The sequence below is a fragment of the Mesoplodon densirostris genome, chromosome 1, assembly GCF_025265405.1.
Source record: "Mesoplodon densirostris isolate mMesDen1 chromosome 1, mMesDen1 primary haplotype, whole genome shotgun sequence".
Taxonomy (NCBI): domain Eukaryota; kingdom Metazoa; phylum Chordata; class Mammalia; order Artiodactyla; family Ziphiidae; genus Mesoplodon; species Mesoplodon densirostris.
The window spans coordinates 14008434-14028202 of NC_082661.1; positions in this window are offsets into that span (position 1 = coordinate 14008434).

The window sequence follows — 19769 nt, forward strand, 5'->3', positions numbered from 1 at the left end:
CATGGAGTCCACACCATTGCCAAGGAGGGCAATTCAGGGAACAGCCAAGCCCAAACAATAGAGGTTTATGAGCCTAGAGACCTGGTGAGATCAGACCAGCAAAACTCCAGAGCTGATCAGTGAGCAGCTATGGTCTGTTTATGTCGAGCCGCTTGGCTGGTAGAGAAGGGTGGAAGGTGGAGGAGAGGAAATGGATGGAGGCTCCATTGCCCCCCAGCTTGGAGCCTTGTACACAACTGACATTGAATAACTGATGGGTGAAGTTCAGTGGACCTACCATGAGGCCACACTAGAGCTAAGGTGAGCCTCACCCAGAGAACCTGGCTTTCTTTGCTCCTGGTCTACAGTCACAATGACAAAAGAGTACCCAACTTCCCTTTGATTGATATTTCTGACACTTCAGCCCCACTCCAGTCCATACTCACCCTCTTCCCAGCACCCCTCCTTTCACTGTGGGTCAGGCCAGAGGCTGCCATGTTGCTGAAGTGACAGCAACAGTCTGTACGGACATGGTCCTCGTGTCGGCCTCCTCCCTTCCCCCACCTGCTCCATGTTCAACCCCACTGAGGTTTCCAGGCCTGCCGCCAGCTGTGTTTTTTGAACAGACACCTCAGAGACTTCCAAGTCTCTTGGGGGAGACTACTGTTCAACCACCTTAGAATGTAGATCATTAAAATTGTGTACTTGATGAAGGGTCACCAGGGACCCAAAAGATGCTACTATAGTTTGTATTTGACACTGAAATGGGGTGTGCAGGATATAGAAGGTGTAAAGATTAGTGCAACTCCAAAATTTCTTTTTTTTTTTCCAACTTAGGAAAAGTATTTTCTCTGCAATCTGGGGCTTGTTGGTTAGGATGAAAGTTTCCTCCCCACCTACTGGGACCACCAAGGAAGGAGAAAGGCAGTTAAATATTTGTGTCAGTGAGTGTTCTGAGGTCAGAAGCCAGAAAGAAAACTGAATTGAGCCCCACTTTTTGTTGTTTCCATTTTTTAAGTTTCCATGGCACATTTTAGAGGCTATAGCACATTTGCTCATTGATCCATTGAGTGAGAAGCTTATCCATTGTGTCTTGACTTTTGTTTGAGCCAATGGATACATTAAAATACTTATTTTCATCTCTCTCCTGTGTGCACCAGACCAATCCAGTCCCCACATTTTACTGATCAGGACCCTGAGTCCCAAGCAGAGAAGTGATGTATCCAAGGTCACACAGCCATGCAGGAGCAAGGCCTCTCCTCTCTTTTGGTCCAGCACTTTCCACCATACGACTTTGAAACATTTGAAGCTTATTTGAAAACTGCCTGTATCTTATCTCCATATTCCCCATATGCAGAATTCTTATTACAAGCCGACAGCAACCCTCCCGAAACTACTGTCTTTGCCACCATTTTCTCAAGTGGACCCAAGCTGCTCATTTTAAACCAGGGGCTAAAGATAATCCCAAATAATTTTTAATTAAAGATCACCACTTAAAATGTATAATTTTGTAAGTCTACCGGTGATAAACTACATTAGGGATTTTGGTGACACACGTCACAATTAAGTGTTTTCAGTGTTGAGCCAATTAAGGGTTAATAGGCTGCAAATACCTACTTTGCACATTTTTGCTTAATGAATTCATAGTGGGAAACTATTCTCATTAGGCTAATTTGTCAACACAATCAAGTGACATCACCAGGATTTTTCTTGGAGCTCACAAATGTAAGTGCCTTTGTATCCTGGTGCACGTTTACACATTTGATTCCAGGCTGTGGGAAGAAAGCTCTTTTTCATGAAAAGGGAGGAAGTTGATAGAAGATTTCGGGTCTTGATCTTAATTCTCACCTTCTAGACATAAGCATGTTTATGTCATCTTATTGAGCTCTCTGGGGCTTTCTGTCTGTATTTCCCTAGTAGGTTGTCATGCTAGAGAGTAAAACACGCATCTGTGTACTGGTAGAGGGAAGGTTTCAGACCCTAAGACGGCCGCAGGGAAAACTGTTCTCCCTGAAATCGCTGGGCTAGAGAGGGCTGCGGGTATTGCCCTCACCAACTTGAAAAAACACCCAGCCTCCCTGCAAAAGGCTTCGTCTTCCTTCTGATGATATTGGCTATTTATCTGGGCAGAAGAGAAAACGCTCTTTCTCACTCTAAGGCTGTCACCACACTAATTAGTCGATTTAGTGGGGAAATAAACAGCTGTATTGTCAAGCCTTTCATAGGACACAAAATATCATTCTCCACCCAGATTTTTGGGTACAAGTTTGTGTCCAAAGCAAGTGTTGTTTCCAGTAGCAAAGGGATTGGAAACAACCTACATGTCCCGTCATGAGAGACTGTATGGTAAAGCCATGTAATGAATAAAACTTAAAGGAGCTCTAAAAACAATGACATGACTCAGAACTGTATTTATTGATGTGGAAGCCTGTCATGGTGTGATGTTAGTTGACAAAAGCATCTTACAAAGTGCTGTGGAGATGATGATGACATCTATTTTTAAATGTGTATATGTGTTTACATACACTAAGGAAAGTCTGGAAGAACATACTCCAATCTGATAGTAGGGGTTATCTCTCGGGAGTGGCTTGTAGGTAATTTTTACTTTCTTCCTTGGTTTTTTTTTTTTTTTTCTATGTATTGTCTGATTCTTTATGATAAGTTTATATTACATTGGTGATCAGAACAGAGATCTTTTTTATTTGGTGTGTGGGGGGATGGTAAGTGAGTGAGTGAATCCCAGGCCTGGGGGTCAGGGTGAGAGGAAGAATCCACAAACCCTAAGCTAAGTTCCTAAGAATAAAAAGAAGAAATGTGGAGTGTCCTGATTCTTTTTCATCCCCCAAGTCATTTCGACTGATGCTCCACTTACACAAACGACAAGTTTAGGTGGGAGGGATTGGATCTGGGTTTGCATTTGGTTTTAATTTAACTAAGTAGCCTCCTCCAAGTGTAGTCAGCACACAGCACACGGGGAAAATGACATGAAATTCAAAAATTATTCATTTGAATGTTTTTCACACCATTCATTCCACAAGCCTGGAATCAGTGCTTGCCACATGCAAAGCTTCCTGCTTGGGACGGGGGTCACAGAGATGAATCAAGACAGGCCCTGCCCTCAAGTAGCCCACAGTACATCCAGGAGTCCCATGAGCAAAAGGAGAATTCCCATTAAGTGTGGAAGGGGCTATCTCTGAGGGAGATCAGCGTGGGGTTACAGAGGGAGCACAGAGGCCGGGCGGGCCTGGCTAGACTAGGATGGTCACGAAAGGCTTTCTGGCAAAGAGTTCCTAGGTGAGACTTGAGAAACCAAACTGGGCCAAGCAAAGTGTAGGGAAAGGGTGGCACGCTGTCCTCTCTTAAGGCTGTAGCTGGTGACCATAGACTCTGCCAGTGCTGTGCAGTGACAAGGCTGCTCCACACCAGCCCTGGGGGAAGAGGGCAGCGGGCTTTATGGTGATCATCCGGGCAGAAGGGCTGAACGGCGGGGCTGAGTCTGTAATCCTCTAAGACCTGCCCAGGAAATTGCTCTCTTGCACAAACCTTGGCTCTTGGCTGCTTTATCTGTGTGTATCTCTCCCTCATAAAAGCAAAGTGTAGAAAAAATTTTTGAATATTCAGACTTTTCAGTCCAGCTTCTCAGTAACCAGGAGGATGTTGTATGTACGTGTCCAGTGACTATATGGGGCCTCTCCCATCCTCCGAGTACCCCCCGGACACATACAAGCTGATCCTTGGCCTATTTCATTCACAGTTTAGAAAAGCAGAAGCTGGTAGCCAGCTCTCCCTCCAGACCAGGCAACCCCTGAGTTACCAACATCTGCCTGAGAAACACAGTCTCTGCCTGCCATTCCCAGGGGTGGGAGATGACTCCTTGCAAAGAATCAGAGTCCCTGGGAGCCATAATCACAATAATAATAACTACTGCAATATTTGTTGAGCATGTAGATGTGCCATGTGTATTACTGACTTCATCTAGTTTAATTTAATACTCACATAAATCTAAGAGTTGGGTAATTATCATGCCCATTTTACAGATGAGGACACTGGAGGTTAAAGAGGTTGGGTCACCTAGCCAATGTCACTCACGATGGAGGCCAGATTTGAGCCCAAATCCTTCTAACACCAAAGCTACAATAATGTTGCACAGGCTCTGTGCCCTACCCACCCCTGCAGGCAGGCTGGGCACCCCCTGAGAAGTCTAGACCTAGGGGGTGAGTAGTGCCAAGGTGAAGTCCATCCTGGGCCTTAAAAACAATGCTACACCTAGTTATTGGGCTCTGGAAGCTCCCCAACCCACATTCAGGAACATATTTTTAAACTACAAAGACCACCCATTCGCCAGGTCAAGACCAGCATTTTTTAATGAAAGAATGGAATGGGATGAGATAGGATTAAGCTAGATGGATGCAATGCAAGCAAGCAATGGTAAGTACTGTTTCAGGAAATTTTATTTCTCTTTTGCACATGTGTGTGCAGGGCCGCGGGGAACAGTTGGCAGGTTGGCCTTCATGCACCAGCCCAACCTTCACTCACCACCCACGCTCTCATATGGGGCCGCGTCTCCGGGAGGAAACGGCACCTGCTTGCCATGTGCACAGAGATGCTCTCCCACGTGCCAGGCTGTGTGCCGACTGGGCTGTGTCTCTCCAGAGGGGGGCGCCCTTTTTCTCATACTCACAAAGGGGGCACATGGGCCAGTAGTGTCTGTGTGCACGAGCTGGACCCTGTCCGTTGGGCCCCGTCGCAGTCACTGTCCATTTTCCTCCCTTCCCTGCTCTGCTCTGGGCCCCTGCAGCTGACTCCTCCAAATCTAGCTCCTTGGCTTTATTGCCAGTTGGGTTTGGCCAGTGGGTAGCTCTGCCTGAGGTCACAAGGCTGGAGCAGAGAGAGGCTGGGCTTCAGCACGAGCCCAGCTTCAGCGTAGTGCCTCTGATGAAGATTGCATCTCCCAGGACCACAGCTCCTGCCAGGAGCCTTCTTCAGGATTCCACACTCTTGGGGGTGGTAACAGCTTCCCACTATTGCGAGTGTCTGCGTGCCTCAGCGGCCATTGTTTGTTTCTTTCAGTCCACCCACACCTCTGGCAGTATCCCTCCTTTATTGTCTCTTTATTCAAACCATTTGGAGGGAGATTTTGTTTCCTACTGGGACCCTGACTACTGCTGATCCAGGGAAAGTGTGTGTGTGTGTGTGTGTGTGTGTGTGTGTGTGTGTGTGTGTACTGGGTCACAATGTAAAATATATTTCTTACTGTGAGTTACAATTTTTAAAAAGTGTAAGAGCCACTGACCTAGGGGAATTCTAATGCAAAACAGCTTGGGGAATGCAGGCCGAGGGTGAGCTGGGGAAGGCCTCAGCGGGGAGGCCAGACTGAGAGAACTTAGTGAGAAAAAGCACTGGGCTGGGAGTCAGGACTGATGGGGCTTCTTCCACCTCAGGCCAAAATACAGGCACTGAACTCCATGACCTGTGAGCTCCAGCCAGCGCTCACTGGCTAAGGTTCTGTTTTGGAAGTTGATTTATTTGCATATTCCAACACCCACATCTGTGAACATCATACATATTTTTAATCTAAGAAAATATCAAAGTGACATCTACAGCCTGTCTGAAGGCATTAATAGTCCCCCCCTTGGGCCTCTTCCTCTGCTGATCGAGTTCTTTCACACCCTAGCGGCCCCTTGGATTTCGTGCTAAAACCACATTACATCGCGTGTGTCCCCTCGAATTCCCCAATCATGAGTCATTGTCTTCCCCTGAATATTTTTATACCTAACTCATGATCAGGCTGTCTTGCCAAAATTGTGAGCAAATGCTGTCCACAGTCGCCCCTCGGAGAGGGGGGCAGGCCTGGAGGCTGTGGATAAATCCTGCAGACTCTCTTAACGGGGCCCTGAGTCCACATCCCATGGGCCACAGTGGAATGCCCCTGGGAGAAGAGGATCCCCAGCCCTGGGCCCACTCCCACTGAGGCTGGGTCAAGAGCCAGGCACGGTTCACGGAGATCAGATCATCGTGTGAATGGCGTTGTCTGCAGGCTTTTCCCCAGGAGTCTTCCCAGCCACAATGATACTGCGTTTCCCCATCAATGACAGTGCACGCCAGTGGGCAACTAACACTTTGCTCCTCAGGTTTGCAAGATGGAGCCCATGCTTGTAACTGATAGATAGTTGCTCCACAAGGAAGAAGGGTAGCACAGCTGCTAGCCTGATGTGGGCCAGGATACGGGTACTCTGTTGACTGTTCCCAGCCTGGACCCAGCCTGGAAGCACATGGCATAGTAGAGAGACACACTTTGGCCTCAGAAGGATCTGAGTTCGAATCCCGTATCTGCTGTCTCTTAGCTGTAGGACATTTGCCCATCCTTTAGCCTTCCTGAGCAGCCAAGTTCCCATGCATTAAACCAGAATGGCACTGCCTACTGTAAAGGGTTACAGCAAGAATTAAATAAAACATCATATGCAGAGCACTGAGCCCCTATGGGACACAATCAATACCTGTTTTGAAGTGTTTAAGCATGCAGGCCCTGCAGTGAAACCACCTATAATCACATCTCAAATCAAAACTCCGCCATTTACTAGCACTGAGACTTGGGCAAGTTACTGAATCTTGCTGAAGCCTCCCTTTTCTCATGTTTGAAGTGAGGGAAATAGCAGTACCTACCTTCCACAGTGGCCTAGAGGAATAAATTAATTAAATGAGACGAGTGGTAAGAGAAGTTACATAGTAGGATAATACTCATAATTTTAAAAAAATTTTTAAATTCTTATTGGAATAATGTTGGACTTAAAAAGTTGCAAAAGTCGTATAAAGAATTTGCATATACCGTTTACCTAGCTGCCTCAAATGTTAACATTTTCCCAACTTGCTTTATCATTCTCTCTGTTTCTCCCTAATATATACAAATTTATAGGTGTATAAGTTTAATTTTTTTCTCTGAATTTTTGAGGGTAAGGTGGAGGCATAATGCCCTTTTATCACTACTTTAATGTGTATTTCTCAAAAAAAAAAAGACATTCTCCTACATAACCACAGTACAATGATCAAAATCAGGAAATTGCCATTGATAAAATAGCATTTATCTAATGTACACACTTCATTCAGATTTCACCAACTGTCAAACCACTGTCCTTTTCCTGGTCCAGAATCCAATCCAGGACAACCGTTCATTTACTTGTCATGTCTCTTTACTCTCGCTGAATCTGGAACAGTCTTCCAATTTTATCTTTCATGATCTTGACCATTTGGAAGAGGAAAAGAAGTTTTTTTGTGGCATGTCCTTCAATGTGAGTGTGTCTGACTTTTTCTCATGACTGGGTTCCGGTTACGCATTTTCATGAGGAAAACCATGGTAAGGGTGTTACACTGTCTCAGAGCGCCACATGGGGAGATAAACAATGTTGACTTGTCTCTGTTACTGTAATGTTCACTTTGATCCTTAGTTCATCCGGTGTCTCCAGGTTTCTCTACTGTAGAGTTACCATTTTCCTCTCTGTAACTAATCAGTATCTTGTGGAGAAAGACTTTGAAACCATGTAAATACCCTGTTTCTCATCCTAACTTCAACCAATAATGTCAGCGCCCATTGATGATTCTTGCCTGAAACAATTATAACTACAGTAGATGTCAAATGTTAATTTTCAATTCCATCGTTCTTCCTACATCTATTGTTTGAAAGCTATTATAATGAAAAGCTTCCCTCCTCTTTATTTATTCATTTATTTATTTATTTTATCATGAGTATGAAGTCATAGATTCTTATTTTATGCCCTCCAATCTCATGAACTGTTAAGATAAGTATTAGAGTTTGCAGTGGCTGATCCAGGCTATTACCCGAGATCCACAGGAATCCAAGTGCTCTCTCTTCTACCATTAAAAATACCTATCATTAATTTCTTTGTTTTTAACATCTTTATTGGAGTATAAGTGCTTTACAATGTTGTGTTAGTTTCTGCTGCACAACGAAGTGAATCAGCTATATGTATACATATATCCCCATATCCCCTCCCTCTTGAGCCTCCCTCCCACCCTCCCTATCCCATCCCTCTAGGTGGTCACAAAGCACCGAGCTGATCTCCCTGTGCTATGCAGCAGCTTCCCACTAGCCATCCACTTTACATTTGGTCGTGTATACATGTCAGTGCTCCTCTCTCACTTCGTCCCAGCTTCCCCTTTCCCCCCACACTCCCGTGCCCTCAAGCCTGTTCTCTATGTCTGCGTCTTTATTCCTGCTCTGCCACTAGGTTCATCAGTGCTGCTTTTTAAAATCTATATGTACGTGTTAGCACACAGTATTTGTTTTTCTCTTTCTGACTTACTTCACTCTGTATGACAGATTCTAGGTCCATCCACCTCACTACAAGTAAGTCAATTTCATTCCTTTTTATGGCTGAGTAATATTCCATTGTATATATGTGCCACATCTTCTTTATCCAATCATCTGTTGATGGACATTTAGGTTGCTTCCATGTCCTGGCTATTGTAAATAGTGCTGCAATGAACATTGTGGCACGTCTCTTTTTGAATTATGGTTTTCTCAGGGTATAGGCCCAGTAGCAGGATTGCTGGGTCATATGGTAGTTCTACTTTTAGTTTTTTAAGGAACCTCCATACTGTTCTCCATAGTGGCTGTATCAATTTACATTCCCACCAACACTGCAAGGGCGTTCCCTTTTCTCCACACCCTCTCCAGCATTTGTTGTTTGTAGATTTTTGGATGATGGCCATTCTGACCGGTGTGAGGTGATACCTCATCGTGGTTTTGATTTGCATTTCTCTAATGATTAGTGATGTTGAGCATCTTTTCATGTGTTTGTTGCCCATCTGTATGTCTTCTTTGGAGAAATGTCTATTTAGGTCTTCCACCCATTTTTGGACTGGGTTGTTTGTTTTTGTGATACTGAGCTGCATGAGCTGCTTGTATATTTTGGAGATTACTCTGTCTGTTGCTTTGTTTGCAAACACTTTCTCCCATTCTGAGGGTTGTCTTTTCATCTTGTTTATGCTTTCCCTTAGCTTTGAAGTTTCATTAGGTCCCATTTGTTTATTTTGGTTTTTATCTCCATTACTCTAGGAGGTGGGTCAAAAAGAATCTTGCTGTGACTTATGTCATAGACTGTTCTGCCTATGTTTTCCTCTAAGAGTTTTATAGTGTCTGGCCTTACATTTAGGTCTTTAATCCATTTTGAGTTTATTTTTGTGTATGGTGTTAGGGTGTGTTCTAATTTCATAATTTTACATGTAGCTGTCCAGTTTTCCCAGCACAACTTATTGAAGGGGCTGTCTTTTCTCCATTGTATATTCTTGCCTCCTTTATCAAAGATAAGGTGACCATATGTGTGTGGGTTTATCTCTGGGTTTTCTATCTTGTTCCATTGATCTATATTTCTGTTTTTGTGTCAGCATCACACTATCTTGATTACTGTAGCTTTGGAGCATAGTCTGAAGTCTGGGAGCCTGATTCCTCCAGCTCCCTTTTTCTTTCTCAAGATTGCTTTTGCTATTCAGGGTCTTTTGTTTTTCCATACAAACTGTAAAATTTCTTGTTCTAGTTCTGTGAAAAATGCCCTTGGTAATTTGATAGGGATTGCATTGAACCTGTAGATTGCTTTGGGTACTATAGTCATTTTCACAATATTGATTCTTCCAATCCAAGAACATATTTCTCCATCTGTTTATGTCATCTTGGATTTCTTTCATCAGCGTTTTATAGTTTTCTGAGTATAGGTCTTTTGCCTCCTTAGGTAGGTTTATTCCTAAGTATTAAAAATACCTATTATTAATTTCAATACTAAACATTTGCCATGTTTCAGGCACAAGCTAAGCATTTTACTCACATTATATCATTTAATTCTCACAATGAGCCTATGAGGCAAGTCCCACTATTTTAGATGTGGAAACTGGTGCTTTAGAGAGGTTCATATGCTAAAATCAACAGTAAGAGGAGAAATCAGGATTTGAACACGGTCTATCTCCTGAGTCCTGGGACTTAACACTTTCGTGTGGAAACTTCATAAAGCAATAGAGAGATGGTTTTGTCTTGGCCCAGGCAGGTCCCCAGCCTGGCCAGGGGTCCAGGATGCCTCCTTGTCAAGGACCTCAAAAGTTCTGCACAAGCCCAGCCTAGGATGCGGGGACCTTTCAGTTCTCAAAGGTCTCCAGGAGTGTCCTTGGCTTCTTAGAATGCCAGGGTTCAGGTGCCTCTGAGAGCCTCCTCACCAGCCCGTTCCCCTGGCAGAAGGGGGAATTGAACCAAGAAAGGGAATGTCACTTGTCAGGGGTCTCACAGAAGGGTCAAGGGGTCCAGTGACACTGTCAAAACTAAAGCACAGAACAGAGGCAGCAGCAATCCCAACAGCATTTCTGCAATGACCAGAGGCCACGACATTGAACCAGAGACAACTTCTGGTTGCCTCAGCCCCAGCACCCCTGGTCTGGCCTAGTTCACTGCCCACAAAGTATCCCAATGTTTGCCCATGTCTTTGACCTGCCTACACCCCACTTCCTCCCAACCACTGGGTCAGGGCATAATGTGGGACGTTTCTAGCCACATCTGACCACAGAGTACCAGCTTGACTTAAATAAGGACCCACTGGCGTTTTGTTCTATTGCGGCAAAATATACATACCATAAAATTCACCATTTGGTCAATTTTAAGTATACAGTTCAGTAGCTTTAAGTACATTCACATTGTGGTGCAATTGTCACCACTATCCAGCTCCAGAAGCTTTTCATCATCCTAAACTGCAACTCTGTACCCATTAAACAATAACTTCCCATACCATCCCCACCCCCAGCCCCCGATAACATCTGTTCTACTTTCAGTCTCTGTGAATTTGACTATTTTACGTACCTAATACAAGTGGATTCATACAGTCTTTGTCTTTTTGTATCTGGCTTCTTTCAGTTAACACGACGACGTCTTCAAAGTTCACCCATGCTGTAGCGTGTGTCAGAATTTCGCTTCTTTCTAAGGCTAAATAACATTCCAGTGTATGTACATACCACATTTGCTTTATCCATTCATCCATCGATGGACATTTGGATTGTTTTTGCACCTTTTGAGTGCTGCTAAGAACATGGGTGTGCAAATATCTGTCTGAGTCCCTGCTTTCAATTCTTTGGGGTAGTCCAGAAGTGGACTTGCTGGACCATATGGTAATTCTATGTTTAATTTTTGAGGAACCGTCATATTGTTTTCCAAGGACCAAATGGCTTTTAACACACCAGCGCCCCACATACTCCCTCTCCCCCCACACCCACTCTGCTTTATTTCAGACTTCAGAGCCGTGGAGTGGATAACAATAATGAGCTTCAGCTTTATCCTCAAGGGATTGAGAGACCCACTGAAAGCACCGCTCCACCTGTAAATAAGAATCCTATATACAGACTGCCAACAAACACATGAAAGAATGCTCAACATCATTAATCATTAGAGAAATGCAAATCAAAACTACAATGAGATATCATCTCACACCAGTCAGAATGGCCATCATCAAGAAATCTAGAAACAATAAATGCTGGACAGGGTGTGGAGAAAAGGGAACACTCTTGCACTGCTGGTGGGAATGTGAATTGGTACAGCCACTATGGAGAACAGTATGGAGGTTCCTTAAAAAACTAAAAATAGAACTACCATATGATCCAGCAATCCCACTACTAGGCATATACCCTGAGAAAACCATAATTCAAAAAGAGACATGTACCAAAATGTTCATTGCAGCTCTATTCACAATAGCCCGGAGCTGGAAACAACCTAAGTGTCCATCATCAGATGAGTGGATAAAGAAGATGTGGCACATATATACAATGGAATATTACTCAGCCATAAAAAGAAACGAAACTGAGCTATTTGTAATGAGGTGGATAGACCTAGAGTCTGTCATACAGAGTGAAGTAAGTCAGAAAGAGAAAGACAAATACCGTATGCTAACACATATATATGGAATATAAGAAAAAAAATGTCATGAAGAACCTAGGGGTAAAACGGGAATAAAGACACAGACCTACTTGAGAATGGACTTGAGGATATGGGGAGGGGGAAGGGTAAGCTGTGACAAAGCGAAAGAGAGGCATGGACATATATACACTACCAAACGTAGGGTAGATAGATAGTGGGAAGCAGCCGCAGAGCACAGGGAGATCAGCTCGGTGCTTTGTGACTGCCTGGAGGGGAGGGATGGGGAGGGTGGGAGGGAGGGAGATGCATGAGGGAGGGGATGTGGGAACAGATGTATATGTATGACTGATTCACTTTGTTATAAAGCAGAAACTAATTAAAAAAATGGAAAAAAAAAAAAAAGAATCCTAACAGCTCCACATTTTGGCAAATGGAACTCTGACTCTCAGCATCGTCCACTGGTGACTTCCACTGTGAGCAGGAAAAGAGGCTTCACCAGACGAGGGTGCAAATGCAAGAGGCACTCCACCTCTGCAGACCCAGAAGGAATGACGGGGAAGCACACAGAGAGCCACAGCCACAAAAATACGAGTGTCTGCTCTGCCCCACTAATTATGATCCAGTGTCTCCACGGCCCCTGGGGACTGGGGACTTGTTTGTTCGAGCTGACATATCTATTATTACTCTTTAGGTAGTTAGCAGCATTATTTGCAGCATTCATTAACAAGTATCACCGTATGGATTTCTAAACAGCAGCTCCGCTTTAGCTAATGAGCCCCAATAGTGTCATACTTTACATATTTTATAGCAAGACAATTAAGCAATGTCTTGCTTTTATAGCAGACCTTAAAATAAATCATTTAGGATACAGAGAAGAGACAGGAATAAAAGTACCTACAGTATGTTTGTGGTTAGAATTGGGGAAGTTTAACTCTCCTTCACCCAATCTCCTGTTACACACATGCACACACTCAGTCTACAGAGAAATAAAAGGTTTGCTGTGTTTTCTTGCCCAATTTCCCAGCTTCATAATTAGAGACTACTTAAGTAATCTGCACATGGTTCCCACGCAGACAAGGGGAAAAGAAGAGAAGGGAAAGAGAAGAGAAGAGAAGCAGCAGGCTGGGTTTTGTCTTTATAAGCAGGGAGAAATGGAAAATGCTAGTATGTATAGAAAGTCTACCTCTGCCGATCTTTCATCCCCACCTCTCATTTAATTTTCATGAAACCCTGCAAATAGGTATTAGTATTCCCATTGTATAGATGAAGAAACTGAGACTTAGGGAGATTATTGCTTGCTCAAGGCCACCCAACTTGTAAGTGACTGTTCTAGGATTTAAAACTAGATCTGCATGATTCCAAAGACCTGATCTTTCCAGGATTCTGTGTCAATGGCAGAGGCAGAATCCCCATCTCCACTGCTTATCTGCTAGTTTTGCAAAATATTCTGGTCTTCCCAGGAACATGGGAGTGAACTCCACAGTATACTTTTCTCCTGCATTGTGCTGACTTGGACAAAAGGACACACAGCCTCCTTCCTGTCCCCCAGATGCCTCTTTGGCAAGACCCCCCTTCCCTGTCCAGGACTCCCATTTGGCCCACCGTGCATTAGGCAATCAGAAAGATGTCAGTGACTGCCAATGAGCTTATGAGTCTCGCTGACAGATAGGGTCACCTCTGCCCTGCAATACTAGGGGTAAAGAATGAGAGAATCCCAGATCCAGCCTTACATCCAATAAAGAAGAGAATTTAGCAGAGAGGTTTTACCATAAACCACCACACCACCCACCCAGACCTCAAGTCTACTGCTCTACATTCCTCTCCAAGCAAACACACTTCTTAGGGCTGCAGAGGGACACAGATGTGTGAGCAGCTGCTCCAAGCATGGGCCGTTGCCACCTACAAGCCTTAAGGCAGTAGGAATTCAAGACTCAAGAAGGACACGGCTTCCCCCTTCTCTTTGCCTTTAAAGCATGAGTCTCCACCCACTGATGGAGTCTTGTGGCTGCTTCCCTGCATGCGAACATCATCCCCAAGGTGGTCCAGTCCTATTTACCCTAGCCGTTCTCTAGGGGCTATGAACCTAAAACTGCTCTAAAAAATAAAATCCTTCTAAAAAAAGGAAAAGCAGACTCAAGGATCTCTCTCCACATCTCTACGGCCTGGGGCCATTTGGTCCTGTGGTCACTGGGTTCACGGTGTTATGGCTCAGAAATCATTTCTGTTCAAAATGAGAACCCCGAGCCTGGAAGCCAAAGACTAACTATGTTCCATGAGTTCTTCTTAATAAGGAAATAACGTGGATGGTGCATTTCAAAATAATTCTACTAAAAGTATATATTAAGTGTTAAGAGCTTGAATGAAAACACTTAGCTATCTGGAAAGTTCTCAACTTGGGACAACTGAGCACAGTGTCACGTTCACTACTGCACTCCTGGCAAGGGCACAGCATTAATCCCCTGCTCAATGAGGCAGGGAATATTCTCCACTTAGAATGTTTGCTCCAATGTGCTTCGGTCCTGCCATACCCTGCAAGGCTCTGCTCTGACTCCATCTGCTTAATTTCATACCAAAAGGAGAGTTCTTTGGGGTTGGGGGAGGATCCAAGAAGGCAAAACCCCAGAAGAAAAAGGTGAAGGATGTCCTTGCATGAAAATGGTGAAGCCAACATCCCACTGGGGTGGATCCTGAAAATGAAGTTGGTCAGCTCATGCCCTCACAGGCACCAGCCTGGATGTACATTATGGTGTGGACATCCCCCAGGGGGCCTGCAGGGAGGATGATAACAAAGAAGTGAGCACGTCTTCTGTCTGAAAGAACTAGGTCACCTTGCCATGAAAGTGAGACTGAGCAGTGCACTCTGGGACAAAAGAAATCGGGCAGCAAGGAGAAATCAGATGGTGCATATAATATCCACAACTGCCATTCCCTGAGGCCCTACAATGTGCCAGGCACTGTTCTAGGCACCAGAGATACAACGGTGAATGAAACAGGCAAGGCCCTGCTCTCATCTAGCTTATTCTAAAAATGGAAACAAACAACCCACAATGTATTTATTGTTCATTTGTTATTGAGTTTAAATAAATACATTCAAGTGATATGTGCTCTGAAGATCATGAAACAGGATGATGAGAGAGAGATTGGAGGTTTCCTCTAGAGAAGGAACTTAGGGAAGGCCTCTCTGATGAGGTGACATCCGAAGACTGGACCCAAAGGAAGCCCTGGCCATGCTGAGATCTGAAGGCAGATCATTCCAGAGTAGAAAGCGAAGGAGAAGATTCTAAGACAGGAACAAGCTTATGAAGGTGAGTAACAAAAAGACACCAGTAAGGGTGGAGTCAGGTAAATAGAGGAAGAACTGGCAGAAGTTGAGATCAGAGCTATCAGCCAGGGTGCCATCACCCTGGTAAGGAGTCTGGATTTATTGCTAAGTGTGATGAGCAAACCATTGAAAGGCTCTAATCAGGAAAGGGATGTGATCCATCTCACAGTATAATGACAGAGGCAGAAGCGGCAGTACCAGATAAAAGGCTATTTCAGGAGTCAGGGAGCAATGATGATGACCTGGGGAGGAAGCAACGGAGATGGGAAAAGGAGGCATATTTGAGACATATTTTAGGGCAGATATTTTTAAGTACCTGCTAATGGATTGGATGTGGGAGGTAAGGGGGAAAAAAAGAGTCAAGTGAGACTCAGCATCCAGCACTCTGCATTGCTAGCAAAAGGAACTAATGAATAGATGGATGCTTGGTTGTCTGTTGGCAGGTTGGCTGGTTGGTGGGTTATTTGGATGGTTGATTGATTAGATGGATTGATGGGTGGATGGATGGATGGATGGATGTGTAGTTGGTTAACAGGTAGATAGGTAGTTGACTGATTGAGTGGGTGGTTGAATAGTTGGATGGGTGGATGGGTGGGTGAGTAGATGGATGGTTGGTATATGGTTGGGTAGATAGATAGTGGAGAGGTTGGTTTGTTCACTAACTGGTGTCATATATTTCCTGCTCACTACACAACCTCTCCTTCCCTCCTTCCAGGGCCCTTGATACCCACCCAACTCCCTTGAACCTAATTCCCTGCCTTGACCAACACCCAGAACTTGCCATTTTATCCCAGTCCTTGCTATTTGCCCCATGATCCTGCATCCTTTGGGCCTTCCAGGGCTATTGTGGGACCAATGCTGGGCTCCAGGTCCTGGAAGATTTTCAGTGGATGGGTAGACATAGTGAGCCTTAGACTTAAGCAGAGCCCAGCTTTGCCTCTTAGTGGCTGTCGGGCCGGGAGTAAGTCACTCTACCTCAATTCCACTTCGGTAAATGGAGCTAAGAACACCTGGCCCACCTACTCACAAGGTCATGAGAATCAAATGAGAAACTAGGTGTGAGGGTGTGCAACAGATGTCAGGGATTATTCTCATTATCCTGCTGTTGCAGTTAAGGAACAAGAGTTTCTGGTCTGGGGCAGGCATCTCCCAAGTGGTAGGCCCTTTTGTTCTCTTCACCCACTGCTGCTCTCACAGTCAGCCTAACTTGAACCTGAAGTTCAGATCTCTGCCCTCGTACTAATCAGTGTTTCCTGGATTTACTCTTCTCAGCCTTGGATGCCCTGCTCTCCACTGTGTCAACATCCACCTCTCACAGGACCGATCTTGATTGTACTTTAGACAAAACCCCTGCATGGCCATCTGCCTTCTGATTCTCCATTTGAAAAGTCAAACTTGTTTCCTACCTCAAGATCCCAAGTCCAGCCCATAGCACAATGTCTAGAACATAGTAAGTGCTCAAAAAGTGTATATGCATGAATGATACCTCTCTGATTTTCCAAACTGTCTTTTGCCTGGGTGTATTAGTTAGCTCTTGATGCATAACAAACCACCCTAAAATGTAGTGGCTTAAAACAACAGACATGTACTAGCTATCATGATCCCGTGGGTGGGCTGGCACTTCTTCTGGCCTAGGTTCCTCTCCTGGAGCCAGATGGTCCAGGATATCCTCACTCACATGTCTAAGGCTTCTAGGATGACTGGGGCCTCTCTCTACATGGTCTTTCATCCTCAAGGAGTCTGGCCCAGCTTTTTCACAAATGGCAGACGAATTCCCAGCAGCAAGAGGATGCAAGCCCAATGCACATTCACTTTTTAAAACTCGGCTCACATCACATTTGCTAATGTCTACTGCCCACGGCAAGTCACACAGCCAAGCCCAGAATCATTCTGGGAAAGAACCACACAAGAAAATTGACACAGAAAGCATTAGATGTATTGGGGGTCATTAGTCCAACAATCTACCACACTGGGTGACTCAAAGCAGGCTTGGCTGAGCCCGCATTCCAAAAACTCCTCTGAGAAACAGAGCATTGAAGCCCACCAGGGGAGCCAGGGAGATCAAGAAGCAGCTAGTTGAGGGCTGTCAGGCTGAGCCAGAATCCTAAGAAAGAAACTGGAACTTCCCATCAACATGACACCTCCCCGACACACACCAGCTTTCCCCTCTGTATTGGTCAGCTACGGACACATAACACTGCATAACAAACAACCTCAAAATGTCAGTGACTAAGAGCAAATACTTTTCTTGTTTGTAGGTCTGTGACTCAACTGGGGTTGCTCTCCTCCACCTGTCACCTTCTGGGGTTTATACTAAAAGGGCAGTGGCTGCTCAGGGCACACACACCTCACAGCAATAGCAGAAGCACGAGAGGAAGCCAGTTGAGCAATCACATTTCAATCCTCCCTCACATTAAATCTGTGAATATCCCATTGGCCAAAGCAGGTCTCATGACTGAGCCCAAAGTCAAAGGGCAGGGAGGTCCCGCCTGTCCACCATGAAGCTCTGACAAGGGTGTGGATGTAGAATACTCCTAGATAGAAGTGAAGAATTTGTGTCCAATGTTTCAATCAATCACACCCTCCTCACTTTTCCCTAACCTCATCCCTCCTTATCTTTCCCCTTCCCCCACCCCAGCTCAGTCATTTCAGAGCTGCAGGTAATAAGTGGGTCAGCCTTGCCCTGCCAGGTGATCCGCACCTTCCCTGAAGCTTCTCTGTGCCCAAGTTTACAGTAGATGACATGTGAATAAGGTTGACATGGCTAGAAAGATGACATGGGGATAAGGTTCCATCTTCCCATAGAGGAGAAAGCCCTGTGGCCATGGAGCTACCTTGTCAGAGCAGAGTTGTCTGATTTTGCCTATCGTGACACTTCTCATCATTTCTGGTATCCATAGTCACCAGCATCTTACAGTCAGGTCTGAAAGTAGGGCTATTGGCTGGGCTCCATATCTGACAGAAATGCATGTCCAGGGCATATTTTTATCATTAAACTCTTCTAGCAGTTAAAACAGCAGAACACTTTTGAGGGGACTGGGCAAAACTTCCTTAGGAAACGTCCTAAGGAATGGATGGAGCAGATGCCCTGATCTTCTTTTTACCTTGCTGAACACCTTAGTTGATTTATTACCTTCTCCTAACATACATAACGGGAGATCCCATTCATTTGCTCATGGAGCTTCCCCAGGTCCCAGGAATTGAGGTCAAGGGGAGATTAGAAAACAAGATTTTTAGGGTATACCTGCTAAGTGCCAGAGACTGCACCAGAAGAATAAGTGGATATCCAAATAGAAAAAAAAAAAATTTATCTTGACCCAGAGTTCACACTATACAAAAAATGAAAATTAAAAAATTAGCTTTAAATGGGTCATGGGCCTGGATAAAAGCTAAAGTTATAAAATTTCTAGAAGAAAATATAGGAGAAAAACTTTTGTGTCCTTGAGGTAGACTAAGATTTCTTAGATGGGTCCCAGAAAAAGAACATTAATCATAAACAGAAAAGATTAAGTGATTTCATCAAGATTAACAGTTCTGCTCTTCAAAAGACACTATTAAGAAAAAATAAATAAGCAAGCAACAGATATAAGAAAAGATTCACCAGATAGATAGATAGATAGATGAGAGATAGATCACTTGATAGATATATAGATATATATAGATAGATATCTTGTAAATAATATACATCCAGAATATATAAAGAACTTTTACAACTCAATAAGAAGACAACCCAGTGAAAAAAACACAGGCAAAAGTTCTGAACAGGGCTTCCCTGGTGGAGCAATGGTTAAGAATCTGCCTGCCAATGCAGGGGGCACAGGTTCGAGCCCTGGTCCGGGAAGATCCCACATGCCAGAAGCAACTAAACCTGTGTACCACAACTACTGAGTCTGCGCTCTAGAGCCTGTGAGCCACAACTACTGAGCCCATGTGCTACAGCTACTGAAGCCCACGCGCCTAGAGCCCATGCCCCACAACAAGAGAAGCCACCGCAGTGAGAAGACCATGCACCTCAACAAAGAGTAGCCCCCGCTCGCTGCAACTAGAGAAAGCCCGTGCACAGCAACGAAGACCCAACACAGCCAAAAATAAATAAATAAAATTAAATTTAAAAGTTCTGAACAGAGAGCTCATAGAAGAAGATGTACATATGGGCAATAAGCACATGAGAAGATGCTCAACATCTTTAATCATCAGTGAAATGCAAATTAAAAGTATAATGAGATTCCACTACACAACCACTGGAATTGCTACCAAAAAAAAAAGACAATGCAGGATAAGATTTGTTCAAGGTGTTCTGCTCACTAGAAGTTCCCACTCTGGGGACCAGACTGTCAGCAGAGGGATCTTCCCAGATTAGCTATTTGGCCAAAATCCTACCTGGAGGGGCCACTAACTTGACACTTCATGATACCAATAAAAGAATTTGTTGAGAAGGAGAAGAATTTGCTGAACCAGTCCACAAAGTGAAAATTCTAGACAATTTATGGCTCAGTTCCCTTGAATACAACTGTATCCACAAACTATGAATGATTTGCCGGGGATTCTGATATCACCAATCTCCCCTCT